Source organism: Wyeomyia smithii, chromosome 2 (genome assembly GCF_029784165.1).
Source record: "Wyeomyia smithii strain HCP4-BCI-WySm-NY-G18 chromosome 2, ASM2978416v1, whole genome shotgun sequence".
In the NCBI taxonomy this organism is placed as follows: Eukaryota; Metazoa; Arthropoda; class Insecta; order Diptera; family Culicidae; genus Wyeomyia; species Wyeomyia smithii.
In genome coordinates, this window is record NC_073695.1 from 186611110 (window position 1) to 186635267 (window position 24158).

The 24158-nt window shown below is 38.0% G+C and overlaps 1 protein-coding gene across 6 annotated transcripts in view; it reads left to right on the forward strand.

Annotated features, from left to right (window-relative positions):
* The first annotated feature begins 280 nt into the window (after positions 1–280).
* LOC129721677 (uncharacterized) overlaps positions 281–24158 on the forward strand; it is a 74023-nt gene continuing 50145 nt past the window's right edge. For 2 of the 6 annotated variants that reach the window (XM_055674535.1, XM_055674540.1), the window contains exons 1-2: positions 315–394; positions 1281–1674. The gene's annotated coding sequence lies outside the window, so the exon portion shown is untranslated. Of the gene's footprint in view, positions 799–1264; positions 1675–24158 lie in introns of all 6 variants that reach the window. The other 4 variants (XM_055674537.1, XM_055674538.1, XM_055674536.1 and 1 more) reach the window with 4 other exon arrangements.

Genomic DNA, 24158 nt, shown 5'->3' on the forward strand with positions numbered 1-24158 from the left:
GTATACTAAATGGAGTGATTCCATACGCTTCCGAGAGTTTAGCAGAGGAGAGCATAACGAATCTCACCAATCTTGCCGTGGTTATTCGAATCCTCTCTATCGCGCGCGCGGGAAAACTTCTATTCGCACGACCGCAGGCCTGACTCACGCAGCATAAAAATCGGTGGCATATAGTAATGCTGAATTGGAATCATACTGCTCTCAAAGAGAGCAATAGAGAGAAAAAGTAAGAGAGGTTACCTTGTTCGAAAGGTATTGTTTTTGGTCGATCACTCTTTCGCGTCCTTTTTCGTGGTGACTTTCAACCAGTAGCATTTGAACTGTAACCGCGAGTAGATGTGATGTGAGAATCTCTAGTTATACATTGGACTGAACGTTTTGCGTTAGCAATTAGGTAGTGAAGTTTGTTAAGTTCTTATTTTTAAACGAATTGAAAAAGTGTTTAATAATATTAGAACTTGTTTACGAAACTGTGCCGTGCAAGGACATTCCTCATTCAATTTTGGTGACATTGAAAGTTTGCCTATTCTGAGAGCCGGCGTCTGTCGAACGGAGAGGTGGTGTTATTTTCAAAACTCGCAACGCTTCTATCATTGTGTCATCTCAGCTTAGGCTATTTCCGTGCGGCACACATTTTGGCGAGAAATATTTCTGAATTATTCGACACCAAGTGACCATCTCCGATCGGTATCCGTTCAATGTAGGTACCAAAGCAAACGGAATTAGAAGCAGAACTGCATCACGCAAACATTAGAGCGCGTGTACCGCTTCCGAAGATAGACGGAAATTGAACCGTGGGTGGGTGGATTTACGCATCACCTCTGTACATATTTTCTTTTGCAATTGCCATTAGCCAGGATGAGGAAGCTTTTGTTTGGTTCGCGATGATGCGATGTTTTGACATATCTATTTTTTCGTATTTATTTATGGGATTGATGACATCGGTTGATGTAATTGATAGTAACAAATGTTATATGTTTTTGGTGACTGTTGGTTATTATTAACAGAAAAGCTTGCAGATTGAACAATGAAACGCATTCAGAGAAAAATTTGCTTACATTTATTTAATTCAGCTACTTTATTAGTCGCACTATCATGAACCAAAAACTAATCTGTACCAATCACCCAAATTTCGGTTCAACTTGTGCGTAAACTGAGGACATTAACGCTCGAATTTTAATTGATCGAACCAGCTTGTGAAGCCCCAGAGTTAAATATAGCGGGTGTTGACTAAGTCTGATACTATATACAACCACCATCACAGTAAAACCATTCAACAGGTGCGGATCTTCCCGGAGCTGCTGCTGGTACGAACTTTGGTGAGCGCTAAATTTTCAGCAAAATTAATTTATGCAGTCAGTCGCCAGTGAATCAGTGTGCGCTGCAGACGGGTTTATATATACGGACGGCCACCGAACACAACGTGGTACGGGTTTGGTTCAGTTATTCGCAGTGAGTGGTCAAAAGTGAGCATATTTCTACGCTTATGTCAAGATTTCGGCGGCACGGCCGGAAAGTGGTTGTAAAAATTCAAATTTGAATCACCGAAACAAAGCTAAACGTACGTAGCGGGCTGAGTACCATTTGAAGTTATCTCGGCCTTCGGTTCACCGTGAAATTAATTATCTGCAGGATCAAAGTGCATCGTCGTAAAAACAATTGTTTGTTTTGTAGGTGAGTTCAGTTAACATTACCATTGATAAAAATTTTAACAGATTGTTCTGTTGACTAAACTCTACATAATATCGAATGCATTATCGAAAAATAGGTAATAATTATTGATTGCATCAAAATGAAATCTAAAAAGTACTTTTTCATGTAACACGGAAACGGAACGGAGCAGTATGGTAATTCATGTTTGCATGATTGCTTAGATACAAAAATATTTATTTTGTACAAAAATATTTATTTTGATAATTATTAATTTTTTCATGGTCATAATTTTTTAATTTTCGAAGATGGTGAAAATCGAAAGAGCTGATCGTGGTTTTCTGGAAAAAAAGTGTATTTTGAACGGTACCAAAAAAATGGCCGTGTAAGACGAGCATTGCGTGACACTTTACAATTCATTCAATTCGAATCAGTTCACTAGTTGAAACATAGGTTCAGTTGGAAATACGATGCTCCGTAAGAGCTATGTCAGTCTCAAGTCCAGTAATGTGAACCATACCGCGCCAAAGCTCCTCTCGATTACATCACATTCAGAGTCATCCGGAAGTAATGGCGTGCTCACGTTTTCGGTGACAATCACGCGGTTTCAGTTAAAAGTAATGTTTATTATCAAGCCGCCCATGTCCCCAGCAGATCAAAACTAAAAATTGTCATCAAACAAAGGGCACATTACAAACCGCTCGGTGACCAGTCGCCTGCCGGTTCACACACACACGAGAACGATCCGTTTAGCATATCATGAAAGCGGCAACAAGTCACGATTCGCTCCAGTCATGTTTGGTCGAGAGAAAATGCATGTTCCTGCTCGTGGCCAGCTTCACGGTAATCTTATCGAAAATCAACACCTTCCGTTGCTTCTGCGAGGACAGCCGAGCAGTGTATTCCGCAGTACAAATACAGCTGACAAGCGCAATTAGGACCATTCATTGGCGATAGTCTGGTGATGACTAATTTGCAGTTCGTATAAAGGTAGAAGCGAATCCAACGGAACTTTCGACTTCCGCGAAGATCTGCTCATGGTTATTGGCGCGGAATCAACTTCAATCAGTGACCATTTACTTATTGTATTTTTTTTTTAATAAAAAGTCATCAGCACGCATTTCAAAATGCAGTGTTAATAAAACTTAATTTACTCATAGTTAATTAAATAAATATTTTAATCATAACAAAAAACAAGGTAACTTTTGGCTTAAAATTATGACAAGTAAAAATATTTAACCCATAATAACAGCAGTAGGACTTATTAGGAGCACAATGTTGCATTATCGCGCCGCTTTTTTTTAGTATATTCTAGAGTTCTGATGAAGTAGAACTCTGATGAAAACATTTTTTCCGATTGAGATAAACCAAGAAGACGCAGAAGCTGTGCGAGTGATGTGAATGTAAATCATAAAGACAAACTTATTAAACATTCGAAGGAGAATCTGGAATTGATTACACGAACTAGGAAGAAATTTTTGCGGTGATTCGTGACAAGGTATTTTGTGAGGAAAATTGTAAAAATCATTTTCATGCATTTCATGCTGTAGTATTTATACAGTGTCGGACAAAAATTAAGACCATTTCTCAAGCAAAAAAGAAACAAAACTTTGAGAAAAAAATAATCCAATCCAGTGCTTCTATCCTTTTATAATAATATATTTGCATTGTTTCATGAAACTTATAACATCTGTAGTTAGAACAATAGCCATTCATTCAAAATGCGTTTCAAGCAAACTTAACAACTAAAATGACGCGACAAAACTTAAGACTGGTTTTAAAATTTATGGCAAAAAAATATTATCAAGAAAATTCATACCATGAAAGCTGATCGTGTAACCTTTGTTACGCATCACTTCATGCACCCGGTTCGGCATGGATACCATCAGCTTCTTGTACGTGGTGACCGGAATAGTGTACCAACAAGTGTAGATCCTATCCCACAGTTGCTACTTATTATTCAAGTTCTACGTGTACACCGATCTGTTCACGAGCCCTCTTAGGTTATCTATAGGGTTTAGATCCGGTGACTGCGCTGGCCACTCCATGGCGTTAACTTTGTTATGCAGGAACCACTTTTCGACAATCTTGGTGGTGGGCTTCGGATAGTTATCCTGCAGAATTGGCGTGTGGCAGCATAACATCCCTTAAGATTTGGGTGTAGAGACACCACTGATCCATGATCTCACCCACCCAGTACAGGGGGCCATCTCCGCACCAGGAGAAGCATCCCCACACCATAATGTTCCCTCCTCCATGTCTTCGTGACTGTGGCATGTAAGCGCAGCGCGTTGGGTGATGCACCCAAGTTTCCCCGTCCGAGCCGATGAGATTTTTCTTCCGCTTATGCGACCACAGTATATTTCGCCACTGCTTTTCCTTCTCCGGATCTATATGAAGGAATGGGTTTTTCGCGAACTTCACCCGCACCTTCAGATGTTTCGGCGTCAGCATCGGAACGCTCCGGAGGTTTTTACCGCTTAGCTCCTGCTTCACCAACCGCCGCTGCACTAACCGGGAGCTCACGTACAATTTTAGTTCATTCCGGATCTTTTTCGAGGTCTTGACGGAATCTACCTTGAAGGCTCACTTTGTGGTAGAGTCATGCTTCGCAGTCGGTTTTTCTTGGGCATCCAGCTGGTTCGGATTTTTTGCGGGCGTGGAAGGCATTAAACACAAAGGTTCTAGGTCGTCACAAGTACTTTGTTATTTCGCGTTGGCTGCTACCTACTTTGAACACTTTGCGGAAGACCATCCGCTGTGTTTCAGTGCAAATATGCGTCCATTTTCGGTTGATTGCAACTAGAATTCGAGAAATAAAACCTTACATACAAAAAAAAAAAAAAAAAAAACAAAATACTACCGAGAAACAATCAATTTTCTCATCAGTTCAGTTTCTCGTTTCGTCGCACCGGTTTCCTACTTTTGACAGCTAGCAGTCTTGTTAAAACGGTTGCTTTGATTGTATTAAACTTGCGATTTTCGAACTTGTTATACCAGTATAGGGACGATCCATCAATGATGTCAAGCAAAATTTCGAACAAATCCCTCCCCCTTGTTACAAGCTGTCACTACTTTGTTGACCCCTCCCCTTAATTACGTCACTTTTTTATACCCCCACCCTTCCCCCTTCTTTGGTAATAATTGATTAAAAATCGAGAAATTTGTTAGGAATGCATTTTTTCTTAATAAGAACGATTTTACTGAAGGAAAAACTGAAACCAAAAGGAAAAGAAGATTATAGAAGATAACTAGAAAAGGCCGTTACTTCTCAGTCCAAGGATGCTGTTGATGGAGTCGCATATCGACGACATAGAAAGCCAGTAACTGCAGCATCATTGCTGATTTTTGAAAGACCATCAAAATTTAGTTCCTCTTCTTTAATCATTTCGCAATCCAAATCTTCTCCACATGTTACAATAGTCAAGCATTTTTATTTACGTTTTGTCACAATTTTTGTATTGATTGGATTGAGAGACACTGCACATTAATGAAATTGCGCTGTCATTCATAAACGAACATGCACGGTAAAACAGAATTAACGAACATTATGCTTTTTTAACGAGAAAAAAATTGTCATTTATTTTATCTTAAGCAAAAAAGGGATCGTAGAACTGGATCGGAAAATGCACATATCATAATTAGTTCTGAGTTGAACTCTATGGTTAAGTATATAACTTTTTCATTCTTTTTTTTTTTTTTTGAGTTGAAATGTGATGTCATACTCAAGCTAACCCCCCCTCCCCATATGTCACAAAATGTCACAATAATCGAATGTTGTTTCTAACAATGGCTGTTATTATCCTGTTGTGTATCCTATCTTATTTTGTTAGACAACTGATACCCTGGTGTTAGACAACTGATACCTTGGTTTTTGTTATAATTCTTGTTATTTCGATACCTAACGGAATCAAATCGAAAACATAACCTGGAAGATTTTTCTCTAAGCAAACTGACAGTTGCTGTTACATCTTTGTTTTGTCTTTCTAAACGGGACGCTTTAATAAAAGTTTATAAAATGCTATTATATAACATTGCTTACGTTCGCTTTCGTGTTCATTTATTTAGACAAAGAAAAGTTAGATTTGGCTACATTGTCAAAATAGGATTACCAACATATTAGAGCACACAATGATTAATAACTATACTGAGCATACATCGTATGCAAGTTATCTCTGTCTTTGTCTAAATTTGTTTGAGCTTCTGTTTTGACAAATCTACATAATTTTCGAAATTGTTGAAAGCAGTAGTAGCATTCATTATCCAGCATTTTACGTGACATATTGGCGAACGAAATGATGAATGTTCGCAATATGTTACCCGACAACTCCGCTTACGTCAGTTTCAAGGATTCGTGTATTTAATCAGAACAAACATAAATCGAGAAGCCCCTGTGTTGGCTACCATCCGAAATCCCGAAACTTACGTAAGCAGAGTGACGAACGCAGTCGTCATTATGGTGCGTACAAAAGTTGGGTAGCGTTCGCCACTATAGTGCCTAAAATAGCATATTTGAATTTTATGGATAGGTCCTTTCTTCCTGATATTTCACGTGAGTTTTGGATAGTTCCTTTGCTTTAGTATCTTGATCAGTTGATTTTGATTTGATTGTTCGGTAATTTACAAACTGGTTTGATAAGTACATCAACAACATGTTTATTTTTCTGTGATTGTTCAAGAATTACTGATGGAGGTAAGGTTTCTTGCAACCGGTTACAACATTTTCGAAGATTTATGACTAAATTGTCCTTACACTTTTTCTGCACATTTTCCTGTACACGAATCGAACAGGTCTTTCAACTTAGCGCACCGTCAGATCCTATATTCTCGATGGCATCGAACGACTTTCGGAGAAACAACCCGTTTTATTTTTTTTCTTCGTTTGCAAAGTAAAATATGTGCACGTTCGGCGCTAGGCCGCCAAAAGTAAGTCTACCGAATCTCCCTCGTACTAATTCATACGATACGATATTCTTCTCATGTAGACTCCATTTCGGCTGTTAACCGTGTGATGTCATTCAGATGCGGCGGTGAAATATGGCCGGCAAACAAAATTGGAAGTGAGTGTGTGCGGCTGGTGGCGCGATCGTTTGTATCGTTGTTGAATCTTATGGCGTCTCCTCGATAGTGATAGGTTATAATGGGACCAACTTTGCCAGAGCGCCTTGAACTTACGCCACTGTAGCCCATGAAAAAGTCATAAAATAACGCTCTCCTCACTTGCGCTCTTAACCTTCGTAGCATGTGGCGTTAAATGAGGCCAAACCGTACACTAATTGTAGTAGGTAGTAGTTTGGAACGAACTGAAAACAGATTTTTTCAAATAGATATGTGATCAGCGCACAGAAACGTTATATTACTTTTGAAATATTTTTGATTGACCATTAACGCCGTTTGTCGTCTCCAAAGTCTAAGTTCTTACAGTATGTTATGATGAAAATACGAGAATTTATAAACAATAGACAATTCAGCTGAACTTGAATATGAGAATGCTATCGGATAGTCGAATGTTGTTTTCGTTGTCAATCTCTTCCTAGTTACGTAAGAGTAATTACTGAGAAAGAACAGGCTCGAATCTATTTTTATAAATGATCATTGCAAATAAACATTCGACGTGTACCAAAACAATGTACAATATGACAAGCGTTTGGACATTTGTTTGCCGCTCTAAGCAGCGAGCATAGGAAACGAAAATATTGCAAACAACATGGTCGTTTTTCATTTGACGCTAATAGTATTGACATAGCGAGATGAGTTTGGCGTTTATTTTGTATGAAGACAAACTAAATATATTGGACGTTGAATATTCAGAGGCCAAATGTAAACTAAAGTCTTTTTTAATATAAATACACTAATAAAAAAAAGTAAACCTGACCAGGTAATATTAGCCTATTTGTAAGAAGGTTATGTTACACAGTAAAAGTAATTGAAATTATTGCGAGCTACGTTTTAAAGCTGGCTTGTCAGTAGGGCTAAGAAAATCTACGTGATGGCGAAGCCAGCATTAAATACACATAGGATATTAAAGTATGCACTGCTAAATTTTATTTGTCTGTGTTTATCTGCGCTTCCGACGAGCATCCGCTATAATTTTTTTTTTTTTTCATTTATACCCTAGCTTTAATTAGGTAATTAGCTAGCTTTGATTTGTCACAAAATTGTCCTAGGTATGCCAAACATGCTGATCTGTATAACAGATTCAAAGTGCTCATGTGTAAACTTTCATCATGTTTTCTATTCAATCGAAATTTCTTAGAAAACATGCACCTAATGATTTAGTACTCCTCTTGCGAACTAGGACGCCTTTAGCAGGGCTTCAGTAAAATCACTATAAATCTCTGATAAATATGAGTCATTCCCTCTCAATTGTGCAAAAAATTGCAAGTACAAATGTTGTCAACGATCTTCTCGAAAAAATCCCAACTTTGGTGCCGATTAGATCACCTCTCGACCTATGGGACTCTCTATTTTGTAGATGGAAGTGCCATATTTCGTCAAAACCCTTTATTTGCTTTCAGTTATGGCTACACATAACCAGGGCCGGCGGTTGATGTGGGTAGTATGGGTAGTAGTACACACTCGGAAAATATCCCTGTAGGTACTTACCCACACGGAGTTATTGGAAATCAAAAAAAAAGGTAATGTTTTTTTATGTTCAAAAGATAAAACTGCTGTAGACATATGCGAGAGATCGCTTTTTGATGGGTATCGTTGAGCGAGAGTTTATAAAGCCACAGATTTCATGAATTTCTAAGCGATTTGCTATCAAACAAAATTTCGATTTCGAAAACTTCATGAGCTACTCTTGTGCATTTTTTTCATTGGTCAAAAAAGCGAGACCTCCACTACTGTAAGTGAAGCCTTACCAGAAGAGTAAGTTTAAATTTTGGATAATGACTTTTGTCGAGGACACCAAACTATTGAGCCTTAACGTTTGCAGTTGAATTGCGATTTTTCATAGGTTAACCTTTCACACACTAACAAAAAACCCATGCAGCATCAATCATAATAACCCATGAACCAGCAGAAAAAAAAATGACTGGAACTCTAACCGCGATGGCGAAAACAGTGAAACTACATACTTCAGCCGGAAGTGTGCGCGTTCAAAGAACGGTACCACACCACGTCAAAAACGGATATCCTGCGACACTTTGTGGACGCTGGATACGTCCATTTCGGCATCTACAATATGGATGGTAACGACTGGCAGGCCACTTTGTATTTTACTTTCTATAAAGTGTGACGCCGCCCCTGCACATAACTACATAATGTCTGAAAATAAACTGATACATTATTTAAAAAGATAATTAAACAAGAAACCCAGAAAAAATAGTAGTTTTGAGCGGAAATGTTGCTTTTTTGCATTCGAAAAATTAAATGGCATTCTTTGGCAAATGAGCATATAGCAATATATTTTCTTACACGATTCTACGTAGCGTGTAAAAAAATCGTGTAAAAAACCACGTTATTTGGAAAAACGTCGTAAAAAAATTATGTAAAAAACGTGAAAAATATTAATTTCAAACGGTAATGTCACCAAATATGTTATTTTGCATTTGAAAATGAAATTGCGTTTTTTTGGCAAGTGAGTATACTCTAACTTCAAATTTGACTATTTCATCGTAAAAAAAGCAAAGCCTTGGTGCTACATTCCGATTCGGAACTTGACCTTCTGTTTATTATACACAGACTTCGCAGCCAACTGTTTAGTGTACAGGAGACCAACTGGAAGGACTATTGTACTCGAGACCAACTGGAAGGACTATTTCATCGTATTTCTGAGAAAATTTTACATGAAAAAAACCTGTGACTTCGAAATATTATGAACGAAACTCGAGTTACAACATTCATAAGAAAAAAAAATCAGATTTAATCTGATTTGCTTACAGGGTGTTCAATACGTTCTAATACACTTTTAAAATTTGTAATTTTTATTGATGCAATGTTTATTGAGAACCTTTACAACACATTAGCTAGGAGTATCCTCCCTTTGTGCTGTATGGCGAGCTTGAGACGATTCTCAGAATAATCGCATGGGGTATACACTACAGTCTCTATATTTACAGTATGGGTAATCAGTCGTATAGGATCTCAATTGACTGGTTCCCGTTATAACAGTTCAAATTGGTTCCCGAATCCACTCTATGACTATATGACGCACCTGTCATCTCGTCCCAGCTCTTCAAAATGAGCTTCTTAAATAGGTTCATAATGCTTACTTTTTGTTCGCTGTACTTGGCTCCAGGGGATGAGAGTCCGGGGAGCTGGGAGGTCACTAAGTGTTATCGAGATAATCAGTCAAATTCTCTCGACACCAAGCTTGGACGATATTCGTAATGTGGGCCGGTGCGCCGTCCTGTTGAAATACGTAGTAAAGGCCGTCAGCAGGAAGGCCTGTAGAGTTTCTGAAGTGCCGGGGTCACAACCTTCTCCAGATTATAGTATACGGCGTTGATTTGGACGCTGTCCCGATCGACCCATCCAGGTCGCCTTCCGGATCGAGCGGTTTATTTTTTGACGAACCCGCTCCTTCATTACCTATGTGGCGATCGCGGACGTCCGGATCTCGCACGATCCTTGGCCGAACCCGTCTCCCGGTACCGACGGAGGTTGGTTTAGATGAAATTCCACTTCACCCCGTGGGATTTCATCCGCCGAAATATGTCGCCGGGTCGCTCACCTTTTGCAAACTATTTTACTACGATGTCGCGGTACTCCTTCATCGTGCGCGGTAAACAAACAACAAATAACAGCAAGTCGACACCGTGCACCTCAGACAGCCTATATATAAGGCTAAAACTGACAATAATACCAATACACAGAATGCACAAGGTGCTCACCTACACAACGATGAAAAGTTGTATTCGATCTTATTGAACACCCTGTACAATTCCTATTCTAATTCTGTTAATATTTCCAGAAATTGTTTGATTATGAACATTCTGCCAGTTGTTAGTTGCTTGAATATCCACTGAAAACAGTTTTTTTTTATTTATTTGGAATTTTGAACATATCGCCAAGAACGGATTACTATTGCTGAAACTTTCTCTAGAAATTGATTCCCAAACCTCTTACTTACTCCTCTTTTGCGGCGACAATGCTGAATTCAGAACACGTCGCTAAGTCACTCGGTCTCGGGTTACAATTTTTCACCTATTACGCGGGCATCCTTGTTGACAGCACACATACAACGAGTGCGGGGTCTACCAGAAGTGAATACCTCTATCGGGATATCAGTATTTTATAGAGTACAAGTTTAGTACGGGTTTGCACGGGCTGCGTGACCTTAGCTGGTTACGAATCAGAAGAAGGTCCTTTTAGCGGCCTCTTTGTCTCGTTGACGAACGTCATCAATGTACCCAGGCGAATCAATTCGTCAACTACTTCAAATGATTCCATATCTATCACCACCGCAACACAAATATCCGACGGGCTACCACGCTCTCTACCAGCCACCATGTACTTCGTTTTGGCAGAGTTTATGACAAGCCCAAGTCTCAGCGCCCCTTTTGAGAGGTCCAAAGGCCTCTTCCATCGCTTTGCGGTCAATACCAATGATGTCGCTATCGTCTGTGAAGCATTAGAGCATGTGAGACTTCGTCATGATGGTGTCACTTCTCTGCGCACCAGTCCTCCGGATAGCAACTTCCAATGAGTTTGACTGCCTGTCACCCTGCTTCAAACTATCTCATGTCACAAATGTGTCCGATATCATACCCTGACACTTGATGTGAAATCATCAAAGGTGGCACGACTCAGTCTAATTAGTTTTGCTGGAAAACCATGTTCGAACATTAACTGCCATAATTTCTTTCAACTGAATTGTACACTGCCTTGAAGTCTATGAACAAATAATAAGTCCGTAAATCGAATTCTCGAAATTTATGGAGGATTTGTTGCAAGGACCATAGTGAAGCGTACCCCTCGAAAACCACATTGGTATTCACCAACATCAGCCCACACTTTCTGCATGATCCGATAGATGGAGCGATAGAGCTGTTTGCTTTTGACTTCCCAAAGCTCAGCGGGAATGCCGCCCTTTCCAACTACCTTGAGTTCTTAAGCTCTTTTTTGCTTGTTCTGTTCATCTTTCTCAATATCAATACTGCCTTTTTCCACGCCTCTGTCTCCCTCGGCGTTAAACAGCATACTAAAATGTTGTTTCCAATGCCTGGCCGCCTCTGATTTATCTACGGGAATGGCATCGCTGCCAGCTACCATACATTTGATGCGTTACCAACATCAAACAAAACATTCATATGTTGTTTGTAATTAATGTTCGCAATTCTGATAATTTTAAACAATTTTCTCAATGTTATGCATATTATTTGATGTTCTATGCGATAGTTGGTATATTCAGTTTATTCCAAAATGAAGTGAAGCAAATTATGGCGACAGGTGAAATGGTTTTCTGATGAATGGTACAAAACTAGATGTTCGTTACGTCAGAAAGCTACCGTGCCGATCCTCGTATCGCGCCTGGAGAAGCAGTCTTCCGCCTCCTCAGGAATCGGCTCCCAATGGTCAATGCTGACGTTTCTTCCGGCGATGGAGTCATTTTTCAACAGCTCTAGTTGCTCGATATCTTCTTCCGATCTGACGTGTCACAGCCGTTGCCAACATGTGACCTTTGGTGCTGTACTAATCAGCGCTGCAAACTTCAAACTTTCACGGTCATGAAAGGATTTTCAGATGAAATTGAAATTTTTAAATTTCAATTTTCAGCGAACGAGCTGAGAATGAAAGAGACTTTCAGCTCCAAGCAGTTGACAGTGATAGCAGCATTTCTGTGATTTCGCACACGCTGTGTTGTTTTAGCGATGTTTATGCGGTTGAGAATGTAGATGCTTATAAAGCTCATTGACTTCATACAATGAATTGGCTCAAATCAAATGATTTCGATATTAAATCAGACATCTCATTTGTTTCAATGACTCAACTTCAACCGGATTTTTATTGAAAATTGACATCGCTGACACTGAAGGTCGTTTAAACTTTAAATAGGTAAAATGCGGCTTTTATCATTTTCACTTGCAATGTCGAAAATTTGCAACACTAACTAATGTCTGAAAAAAGCCGATCATCGATCAGAACATGGTCGATCTGAGAGCAGGCCACCAGGTGTGCTTTTGAACTAAACCGAAAGCTTTTTCTGCCAAATAAGGGGCGAAAGAAGTCTCCTTGTCCGACCTGCGCATTTTAATCCCAAACCTCAAAATGGATAACTTCCAATTGTAGGAACTAACCTCTCATTTATTTTTACACCTGATACAGCATTGTCGGCATACAATTTCAAAATTCTCTGTTGTTTCCAAAGATTATATTATTTTTTCAGAGAGAGTGTTTTTTAAATTGTTTAATGCTTGATGAGTAATAAGGATCTACCTATCTTCAATACAATCTATCTATCTTCAATGTAATAAAACAACCTGTGGTAATACAAAATTTAAAAAAAAGAACATTTGTTTCATAAATAATAATCTATTTGCATAGATTCCAAAAAAAACTTCGTTCAAAGTAAAAAAAAATTCAAGTTGACAAAAAACTGTTTTTTATAAATACTCGAGCAACGGGCAACATTTCCGGTCAAAATTCATATTTTTTATATTTTTTGAAGTCGAATACTTCTCTCAGGAAGTTCGGCTACATAGGGATGTGAAATGAAAATCTAAAACCGAAAAAAGTGAAAAATATGTCCAATTTCAAATGCTAATAAATCGGTTAGTATTCGATGGATTTCCTTCGTTCTTGCAGCAATAGATTGGAAAATCTTCTAAGATTCTTCCCAAAAGAAGATAATTGTAGTTTTATTATTCACACTATTGTACTATTGAAAATAGTCAAGCCTTGTCAAAACGAAAAATTCGACCTCTGATTGGTCGTTATATGATTGCTTCCCAAGCACGGTCGACAGAATCATATACCTTGCAAATGAAAACATGCTATTTGGCCTATATAAGAGCCTGTTTCAGCCGAAGCCGCTCATAATAATTCTAGACAGCTACGACAGCAGTCGTCCTTCCTTAGCAGCAGCACTAGCCCTGTGGTTGGTCACCACGTTTCGGGAGCAACGCGGTTCTTCTCAGCGTGTGTCGCCAGACTGCCTTATTTCCCCCGTGTTGGGGCAGCATGAAGATTGCCATCGGGAAATCCAATTTTGAACATCAAAATGCCTTTTTCAAGTCAAATAAACAAGTCATTGAAAGTTAATAATTTTTGACAACGCAAGCAAGCATTCTGTGTTGCATCCTAGCAATTTAAATCTGTCGCACCCGTCTAATTTACTGAATGTGAAATAGCTTTCACAGTGCATGTTGCCCGTGTATCTTAATCCCCCACTGTTAGGGCAGCTCAAAGGTTGTGATCAGCAACCGATTTTGAACCGCAAAATGCCTTTTTCAAGGCAAATAAACAAATAATTGAAGGTTAATAATTTTCTGGCATCAACACAAGCAGAAATTCTGTGTGGGATGCAATCAAATTCTGTTGTAGTTGTCTAATTTTCACTTTATTTAGTAAACCCCCCACTGCACAGTGGTCCAATAAGGCAAAAAGTGGAACTTAATTCCATAGCGCCTTTCAACTTCATCCTAGCTTAATAGTGTCTTCGGAGCAATTGTTTGTATGAATGACCCGCATAATCTCAAATTATCAAAAAATATGAAAAGTTTACTATACTAAAAATAAAATAATTAACTTTTTTGTGTTAAGAGATAGAAGAATAGTTTTTTCAGCAAAGTTGTAGAAAATTCAAAAATATGAAACTTTATTGAACAAATGAAAATCCTATCTTTTTTCGGTACAAAGTTATAAAGTACATCACATGGAACTTATTTAAAAGTTAGTTTTTTGTACTTAACTTTTGTTAGTTGCTTTTTACAGGAAAATTTTATTCGGAGGAATTGTTAGGGCACAAAAAACACACATTTTTGTCGAAGACCATATATCTCCAGGACTTTTCCTTACAAAGTAATATCGTATTTTAATTTTTTTTTCTCGATAACTTCAAGAACGTATAGGTAAAAAGCGGCAAGTGGAATCATGATGTCAATAGTTTTCCTTGAAGTTAAGCTGAAGTACTATAAACTTCTTTAGGTTCCATTTGTCCCAATCCACCCAATTTAGAGTACGGCGAGCATATGTCACAGTAGGTTTTCATATATCAAAAATACCAACTTTTTTGTGTTAAGATAAGGAGGAATGGTTTATTCGGCAAAGATTTAGAACGTGCAAAAATATGAAACTTTGCTGAACAAACAAAATTCCTGTCTTCATTGGGAACAGAGTTGCAGAGCATTTCATGTAAAAGTTACTTAAAAGTTAGTTTTTTGTACTTAACTTTTGTTAGTTACATTTTACAAGAAAACGTTGTTCTAAAGAAGCATTTGGGCATACAAAACACACGTTTTTGTTGAAGACCACACATCTCCAGGACTTTTCCTTACAAAGTTATAGCATATTTCAGCATATTTTTTCGATAACTTCAACAACGTATAGAATAAAGATTAGGTGGATTGGGACGGATGGAACTTATAGCAGTTTTGAGCACTTGAGCTTAACTTTGAGAAAAAGAATTGACACCATGATTCCACTTGGCCCTTTTTCCTTTATACGTTCTTAAAGTTATCGAAAAAATATGCTGGAATGTGCTATATCTTTGTAAGCAAAAGTCCTGGAGATGTGTGGCCTTCAACAAAAACGTGTATTTTGTATGCCCAAATGCTTTTTTAGAACAACGTTTTCTTGTAAAATGTAACTAACAGAAGTAAAGTACAAAAAACTAGCTTTTAAGTAACTTTTACATGAAATACTCTGTAAATCTGTTCCCAATGAAGATAGAAATTTTGTTTGTTCAGCAAAGTTCCATATTTTTGCACGTTATAAAACTTTGCCGAATAAACCATTCCTCTATCTCTTAACACAAAAAAGTTAGTATTTTTGATATATGAAAACCTACTGTGACATATGTTCGCTGTACTCAAAAATGGGTGGATTAGGACAAATGGAACCTAAAGAAGTTTTTGGTACTTCAGCTTAACTTCAAGGAAAACTATTGACATCATGATTCAACTTGCCCCTTTTTAACCTATACATTCTTGAAGTTATCGATAAAATAGGCTAAAATATGACATAACTTTGTAAGGAAAAGTCCTGGAGATATATGGTCTTCGACAAAAATATGTGTTTTGTATGCTCCAACAATTCCTTCAAACTACACTTTCGTGTAAAAAGCAACTAACAAAAGTTAAGTACAAAAAACTAACTTTTAAATAAGTTCCATGTAATGTACTTTATAACTTTGTACCGAAAAAAGATAGGATTTTCATTTGTTCAATAAAGTTTCATATTTTTGAATTTTCTATAACTTTGCTGAATAAACTATTCTTCTATCGCTTAACACAAAAAAGTTATTATTTTTATTTTTAGTATAGTAAACTTTTCATATTTTTTGACAATTTTAAATTATGCGGGTCATTCATACAAACAATTGCTCCGAAAACACTATTAAGCTAGGATGAAGTTAAAAGGCGCTTTGGAATTAAGTTCCACTTTTTGCCTTATTGGACCACTGTGCACTGTAGGGGCAGCGCAAAGGCTGCGATCAGCATAACCGACTTTGAATGACAAACTGCCCTGTTAGAACGCATTCACAAAAGTAGTTAGTTCGACTATGCAGAGCTAATATGAAGTCGATTCAATCAATCAGCATGAACATAATTTCGTCGTCTTCCAGCTGCCAAGTTGCAACATGATGCAACACGCAACAGCGAGCAAATGAAATCGCTTGATGTTACAAACCGCAATACGGTTAGGGGTAAAATCGTTGCGTGTGTGAGAGCACTATCGGTGTTTACTAGCTGGATACAAAAATCAAATGCGAATTGTGGAATAATTCGTCTAAAGAATATTAGAAAATGGTAAAACTGAACATAAAGGCGTGGCCTATTTCGTAGCACCCTTCGGCTATAAAAGAGTGTTTCTGGGAAAACTAGCTACATTCATTAGTCGGAAGGTGAGCTGGATGGACCGTCCACAACGTTGACAGCAGTAGCAGCAGATATCAGCACTCACCAGTAACAGAGGATAGCAGCGGGTTGCGCCTGTGGCTGCCTTCAAATTAAACAAATCACTTGCCCTGTGGTTGGTCACCACGTCTCAGGTCTCTGCCAGGCTGAACGCCAACGCGAGCGATCGGGTGAGATTTTTGCCGTACATCAGCCGGCACTTCCTCTAATGGAGAAGTTGGATCATTTTGTTCAGAAGAATATTACTGTCGGTTAAATTACAGAGATGCGATTGCATTATATCCGATATGGAATTGAACAATTGTTCTTTTGAGGACAAATAAAACACTTAATTTGAAGAGTTAATAGCTTTGGGTACCAGTAGCAGTATTGTAACAGCCTCAGCGGTAGGTGCAGCCGGTACTTCCCTGAGGCCGATGTTATAAGGAAGTAAATGGAAGCGGCACGGCGAAACTGTTCGGGTGTGCTTAGATGCGCGTCATTTTTCGTTGTTGATATTATTCCCCACATGAAACGACGCGCTTTCGTACGATAGCGGCGGTATTAGCGGTAGATGCATTTGCTAACACTCACTCCAGTAAATCCGTGTCTAATTTACAATGTAAAAACACCTTTCTATTGTGTTGGCCGTGCGCATTAGGCCTCTGCCAGGCTAAACGCGAAAAGCGGCGCGAACCGATTCGCCCGGCCGTAGGTTAATGTACAGCCGTAAGTAGAGCTGTCTAAAAGTATTCTACTTTAACCTTGCGGTCGTGGCTTTGCACACAACCCTCCTGTGATTTTTTTTAATAAATTTTACCTGGAATTTTAAATTTTTTCTATAAATTTTACCCGATCCCTCCCAGCTGATCTCGAGGTACGATTGCTGCCCTAACAAGCTAGTCGCCGTAGGTTCGAGTCTGGACTCGGGAGGGACTGTTAGTGTCAGTAGGATCGTAGCGCTAGCCCCGCAATTGTACACTTACCAGTTGGCAGCGAAGTCCTTGTGTAATAAGCAAAAGGTCGAGTTCCAAATCGGAATGTAGCACCAAGGCTTTGCTCTACCTGGAAACGACGACTGAATTTGTCGACATTCTGTCATAAAAATTTTCGATTGTTTAGACGGTAATCCATAAAACACCGATTTCAATTCCCTTTAGGTGTGATATAAAAAATTAAAACTATTTTGAACGAAACTTTAAAATGGTTTAGATTCCATTATAACGTTCCGTTGCCATTCAATGACATGATGATTCTGGAAGTTTAACTAAATATCCCACAGGAATGAATGTGATGAATTAGTAGATAATTTTCAATTTAGCTGAACTACGATTAGTTCGTGGTCCCCGTGGTTCTGTGATTGGCGATGTCGGTCGGCTAGCTCTCTCACACGGTTGTGATATCGGGTTCGATTCCCGCTCGAGTCGGGGATCTTTTCGAGCTGGAAATTTTCTCGACTCAGCACTGGGGCACGGTGTATCGTTGTACTTATCCTACACATGCAAAATGTGTCAAAAACAATATCGATAACGAATTCTCTCAACTAATCTAGTTGATCGAGACCGCTATTAGCCCCAAGGCTAAGCGTGCGATATTGTTTGTTACGATTAGGTACGTGATTTTATTGTGATGATATTTTGCATTTTTAGGTCGAATGCTAGTATCAATAAAGGTCAAAAACAATCAAATGTCTAGAACTAGTTTGAGAAAAATACTTAAATAATTGATGGTACGAAGTATTCAAGACACAAGCCTGCCAGCAATTGCGACAGTGAAATTATCATTTCCCATCCTCTTTTCCCAATAAAATGACTTGAAGAAAAAAAAAGACAATGTTAAGAATGTACAGCGCTTGAGTTCAAAACCTGCGGCTAATATGCCAATCGATGGTCGTTAATTGGCGCCGTAATTGATTCAAGCGTTTTTCGCTTCAATTTTATAGATTTATCCTCTCCCGCCACTGTTCTCGCTCGTATGATCCTCAATCGCCACTCACTGGAAGACTAACCTAGCCAATTATGTCTTCGAAGCGCGAATCGTACCCGCAACTCTACAGGGTAGAGTAAACATGAGTTTCACATATGTGCTCCGAAAGGGTTTATCATTGGCGGGTTTATTTAAGCGGAAACTTCATCCATTGAAGGTGGCGACCGGAGACGGTTTTTTTTCTTAACCGGTCACGTTCCAGAAGTGTTCATTCCTTAATTTTGCCACGAGTTCTGTTAATGTTTTTGAGTAAAATCATATACTAGGGTAGTCGTTTGATTACAATTTAGCAACTAAATGATGTTTACAGATTGCTTAAATCAGAAAAGGAAGAATGTCGTACGAAAACAATGAGTACAAAGCAAGAGACCGGATCAATTTTAAGTTCATTCAACGATTTACCAACCCATTTTTGGTCTTTATTCGATTATCATGCTACTTTTCACAGCATGGGGTTGCTTGGTATATTTTTCAGAAAATGGTGTCATCATAAAATGAATTTCCATAACAAGCTGTGGTTGCTCCTTCTGAAGCAATTTACCGCCGGACTATAAAATTAAATACGACATCAATAAACGACAAGGAGGGAGTAGAACACCTACATCGTATTTCTTACTTTTAATCAAAACTGACTCACTGTCAAGCATTGCATTGCCATTTTCGTCAAATGCAACCACGCTCCAATAAACAGGTGATGTCGGCGGTATAGGTAAAAGTACATTACATAAATTTTTGTCTAATTTTATATAGATAACAAATAAAAAAACGCTTCGTTCAACATTTTCTTTGGCTTCTTGGTGCAGTAAGAGGTCGCAACGATGAACAAAATAATACATTTAAAATTTATAGAAAGCCTTATCTCGTTGTAAAGCTTGGAAACGACCAGTGAAGAAACGGGTCAAAAGATAGGTCATCCCACGAATAATGAATATTCTAATTTTGCAAACAGCGAGTGCGCACTTCAACAGAAACGATAAGCGAAATAAATAAAGACTAATTCAAACCGAGCAGCCCAACTTTGTATTATTACTATTATCTTCTGTGACCTTTCTGGCGGAATGTCTGACTTGATTGTACCGTAGAAGGTAATACTAGACTGGAGTTAAAAATATTTTTTTACTTTTTTCAAAGTTCGCAATATGCCTAAAAATGTAAAACACCAAAAGTAGGCTTGGCTGAAGTAAACATTGAGCAAAATTTTCGCTCGTTATACGATGATATGCATTCAGTTATGATATTTCTTTCTGTTGGAGGTGCTGTGTATTTTTAGTGTATGCTTTGACATGTAGGCCACAAATATATAAATACTAAAATCAGAGATTTGCGTACGCACTCTGACAACACAGCACTGATTCCAATTCGACTGCCAGTAGCGGGTGATTTCTATTATGTTTACAGTAAAGCTTACTGACAGCCTAGACATTCACTACTGCTTCAGCAACATCAATCACAGAAAGAAAAAGTGTTCAGGTTTGGTTTGTCATCCTCATTTCTTATTTTTCCTGATAAATCAGGTACCGAACTAAAATCCATTACTGTTTGTGTTGCGTAAACGTTGAATCTAATATTAAGATAAAAAGACTGGCCCTATCAGTACCAGTGCTGCAAACCTTTACTGTCATGAAAAGATTTCCAGTTGAAATTGAAATTTTTGAATTTCAACTTTCAACGAACGAGCTGAGAATGAAAGAGACTTTCAGCTCCAATCAGTTGACAGTAAGGGCAGCATTTCTATGATTTCGCACACGCTGTGTTGCTTTAACGATGTTTATGCGGTTGAGAATGTAGATGCTTATATAGTTCATCGACTTCATGCAATAAATCAAAAAATTTCAATATTAAATCAGACATCTCATTTCTTTCTATGACCGGACTCCTATTGAAAATTGACGCCGCTGACGCTGAAGGTCGTTTCAACCTGAGAAAGTGAAAATGCGGTTTTCGTCACTTTCGTTTGCAGTGTCAAAAATCTGCAGTACTAATTTTATTCTAGACAGACTCTACCGAAACTACTTTGAACGATTATTTTAACTGTGCGCACGATTTTTTTTAAGTTTACCTCCAAAAAATCATTAATTGTAATCTGAGCTGAAGAAAATCGTAACAATAAATCAATATTAAGCATATAAATACAGTGCCTTCACAGTTATGGGTCAGCTACAATTATGGGTCACTTTTACGCAAATACGTCTATTCTCACGGAACTGAACAATTTTCATTAGCAGTGGTAATTTTCGTAACTCACTTGTAACCTCATTTATACGATTAAAATAATTCAAAATTGAAAATGTCACTAAAAACTATAATTCTGCTCGGTGCAATAAGTGGAGTGACCCATAATTGTAGTAATGTTACATTTTACGGTGCACAATTGTGGGTCAGTCCGTATTTTGGCTTTTTTTATTACTTTTACATGATAATACATCAAGACTGTATAAAACAACTTATTATCAAGCTTTTACAACAATAAAATAACCAGTCTTATGTATTTTGACGATTTTATAGACTAAATGATTTTGAATGCCAAAAGTGACCCATAATTGCGTCTTTTGCTATGTAAGTTAGTTGTAGAGGCACTGTACACCTAGAACAATATTTGACCATTCATTTTCAAATTCATTTTATAATTTGGTGATAATACTCGGATCCGATTTTTATTTCAACCAAACCCGCTGTGTGATAGTTTTTGTCTGATGCCATGAAGCTAACAATTACTCAGTGATGTCATAAATTCATTGAAACCAGTAATTTTTCCGCCGTTTGGTCAAGATGACTTAACCGAACGTTTGCCTGTCCGCCAAGACTGATGGTCTTCCATCAGATGACATAACGTTCCAATATTAAATTCGCCGGTAATTTATGTGTTATGATTAGCGCGTCGGTAAACATTCGGACGGGATTTCGCCATCCCGAGAATACACACATACTCTGAGGGCACACAGAGAGACAAATATTTTCAGACTTCCGCCCGGGTTTCATGCGTTGGGTGAGAAATTGTTTACTTTTTATTTTATTTGGTCCAAGCAACGAAACCGTAACCGCCCGATCCCGGTTCTTTTTGTTTACTCGAAGCTGAGAAAAGAGAAGAATCGCCTTTTTAAATTTCAAATTCAACTTCCTCTGCCATCAAATAGAATGCTGTTCGCAAGCGAATATATTTCATGGTAACAGATGGCAAACCGTCAGAGCTGTTCGAGAGAGAAAGAGAGACAGAAGACAAACGTGACATCACCAGTGTTATGAGCCACGGGGTTTTTATACGCTTGCTCTACATTAATGGCTAACTTTCCACTGGCAAGGACAAACATCCGCAGTTTTACGCTGACTAAACTAACCGAAACGACCTTGACTTGAAGTCCAGGCTCCAGCTTGGCTCCAGTTTGACCTACAGGACGTGAACCGCAAAGCTAGAACGGCATGTTTGGTGCAGTTTGGAAGCATTTCACCAAACCAAGTATTCACGTTACGGTATTGAATTTTACGATTGTTGTGACAACAGCTCAGCAAGGATTGAATTCCTACCAGGCTCGCAGTCTGAGTGATTCCATCCACGATAGTTGGATGTTCACCGACCCGGTATCAGACTTCCAGCGGTGCTTAGCGTGTTGCATGGAAATTTGTCGTAAAACACTCGGTTGCATGCAATACAATTCCATTAAGTGAGGGAGGTACGTTGTCCTACACTCCAGGACCTGCGGCATGCGCCAGTCTGTCTGGTAGAATTACGTGATGGAGCACAATGTGTAACGTCAGCAAACGAAGAACCTTGAGCAGTCTCTATGGCCAGCAGGATGTCGATGCTAATTGAGGAAAGGCGAGAAAATTGGTCAAACGGATCTACTTTCTTATATGCAACAGCTCTACGGAATAGTTTACAGTTGACCTAGATCAGTTAACTTGCTTCCTGCTGTCACATCGGCCAGTGGTCACTTCAGTTGTTGTAGAAGTGCATAGGTTCTAAACACATAAGAGGTTATAAAAATAGCACGCTGACTCAGCCAATTCGAATATTTTATTGTAACTTAGGTTGGGATGATTCACATAGTTGATACTGTAGCACCAGGTGCATGGGATGTGGTTGATTAATATCCTGTGATTGCATCAAACCTGTGTTTTTTTATTTAAATAGGTACAAGATGTCCCTATCAGTCAAACTTAGAATGTTTTTGTATACAACCGAAGATTTCCGGATTGCTAGTTTTAAGCTGCGTGTAAATAAAAAGGATTTCCATCTGATATAATTGCATTTTACGTAGAATTTGTGTGCAAAGTTTAGATCGTATTAAAAACTGAAATTGTGTGTTCGTCCGTTGTTTTATTGCATAAACTAATTCGATATATTCGATAAATCAAATAAGGATTGCACAGTGTTTTATTTTGCCGTTTTCGTGCGATTAATTAAATAGCGTTTCAAATATTGATTATAGCCATAATGTTTGTTCGAAAAAGTTTCAAGATATTCAAAAATGCATCTTTCGATGTAGGAAGATGAGTGATCAATCCACCTAAAAGTGAGATAGAAAATTTACTTTTTTATCAGATTGAGATAGACGTTTGGTGTCTTTGGCAAAATTTTAGGTGATCTCAAAACAATAAACTTTCTAACATTTTCTCCATTTTTTGTAATCTTATCAAAACATGCATGCATGTTTAGCTCAAGATCGTTCAAGAACCTTCGAAATTCAAAACTCTTTTATTTTTAGGTTTTTGTATACCAAAATCGGCACCAAATAGCTATAAAAAAACAGGCGAAAAGGCTGCTTACATACTTTTACATACCAAAGTGTGTACCTTTAATTGAAAGTCTGAAGATAGTTATTTCATCGTATGAAATAACTATCTTCAGACTTTTTTTTACGTGCGTAAAATTGCGTACTTTTGAGCTGGTTGAGGTGAAAGTATCCTCAAAAACATCGAAATATGTCAAATAACTTATTTATTTTAGGAGATAAAAAATAACAATGTTCAGCATAAACATGCACATTGGGATGACTGATAACTTTGTAGAAGGTTTGGAAATTCGGCTAAAATCCGACAAAAAAGTTATAACGAAAATTGTGATTTTCAGGACCTCTTCATAGAAAACTTTATGTTGCTCGTAATATATAAGAGATAGAAACATGATGTCTTCGGCAAAGTTTATTGTTTTGAGATCACCTAAAATTTTGCCGAGGACACCATACGTCCATCTCAATCTGATAAAAAAGTTAATTTTCTATCTCACTTTTAGGTGGATTGATCACTCATCTTCCTTTATCTAAAGATGTATTTTTGAATATCTTGAAACTTCTCCGAGCAAACATTATTGCTATAATCAATATTTGAAACGCTATTTGATTAATCGCACGAAAACGGCAAAATAAAACACTGTGGATTGATGTGATTTTTATATACGGGATCATCTAATCGTAATTCTAATTTACTCGTTTTGAATCTATGCCATGCTTTCTCGTAAGATTTATTAGGAGACCTATTAAAATAAGATTCAAAAGGGTAAAACGATAGTTTTGTTTTGAG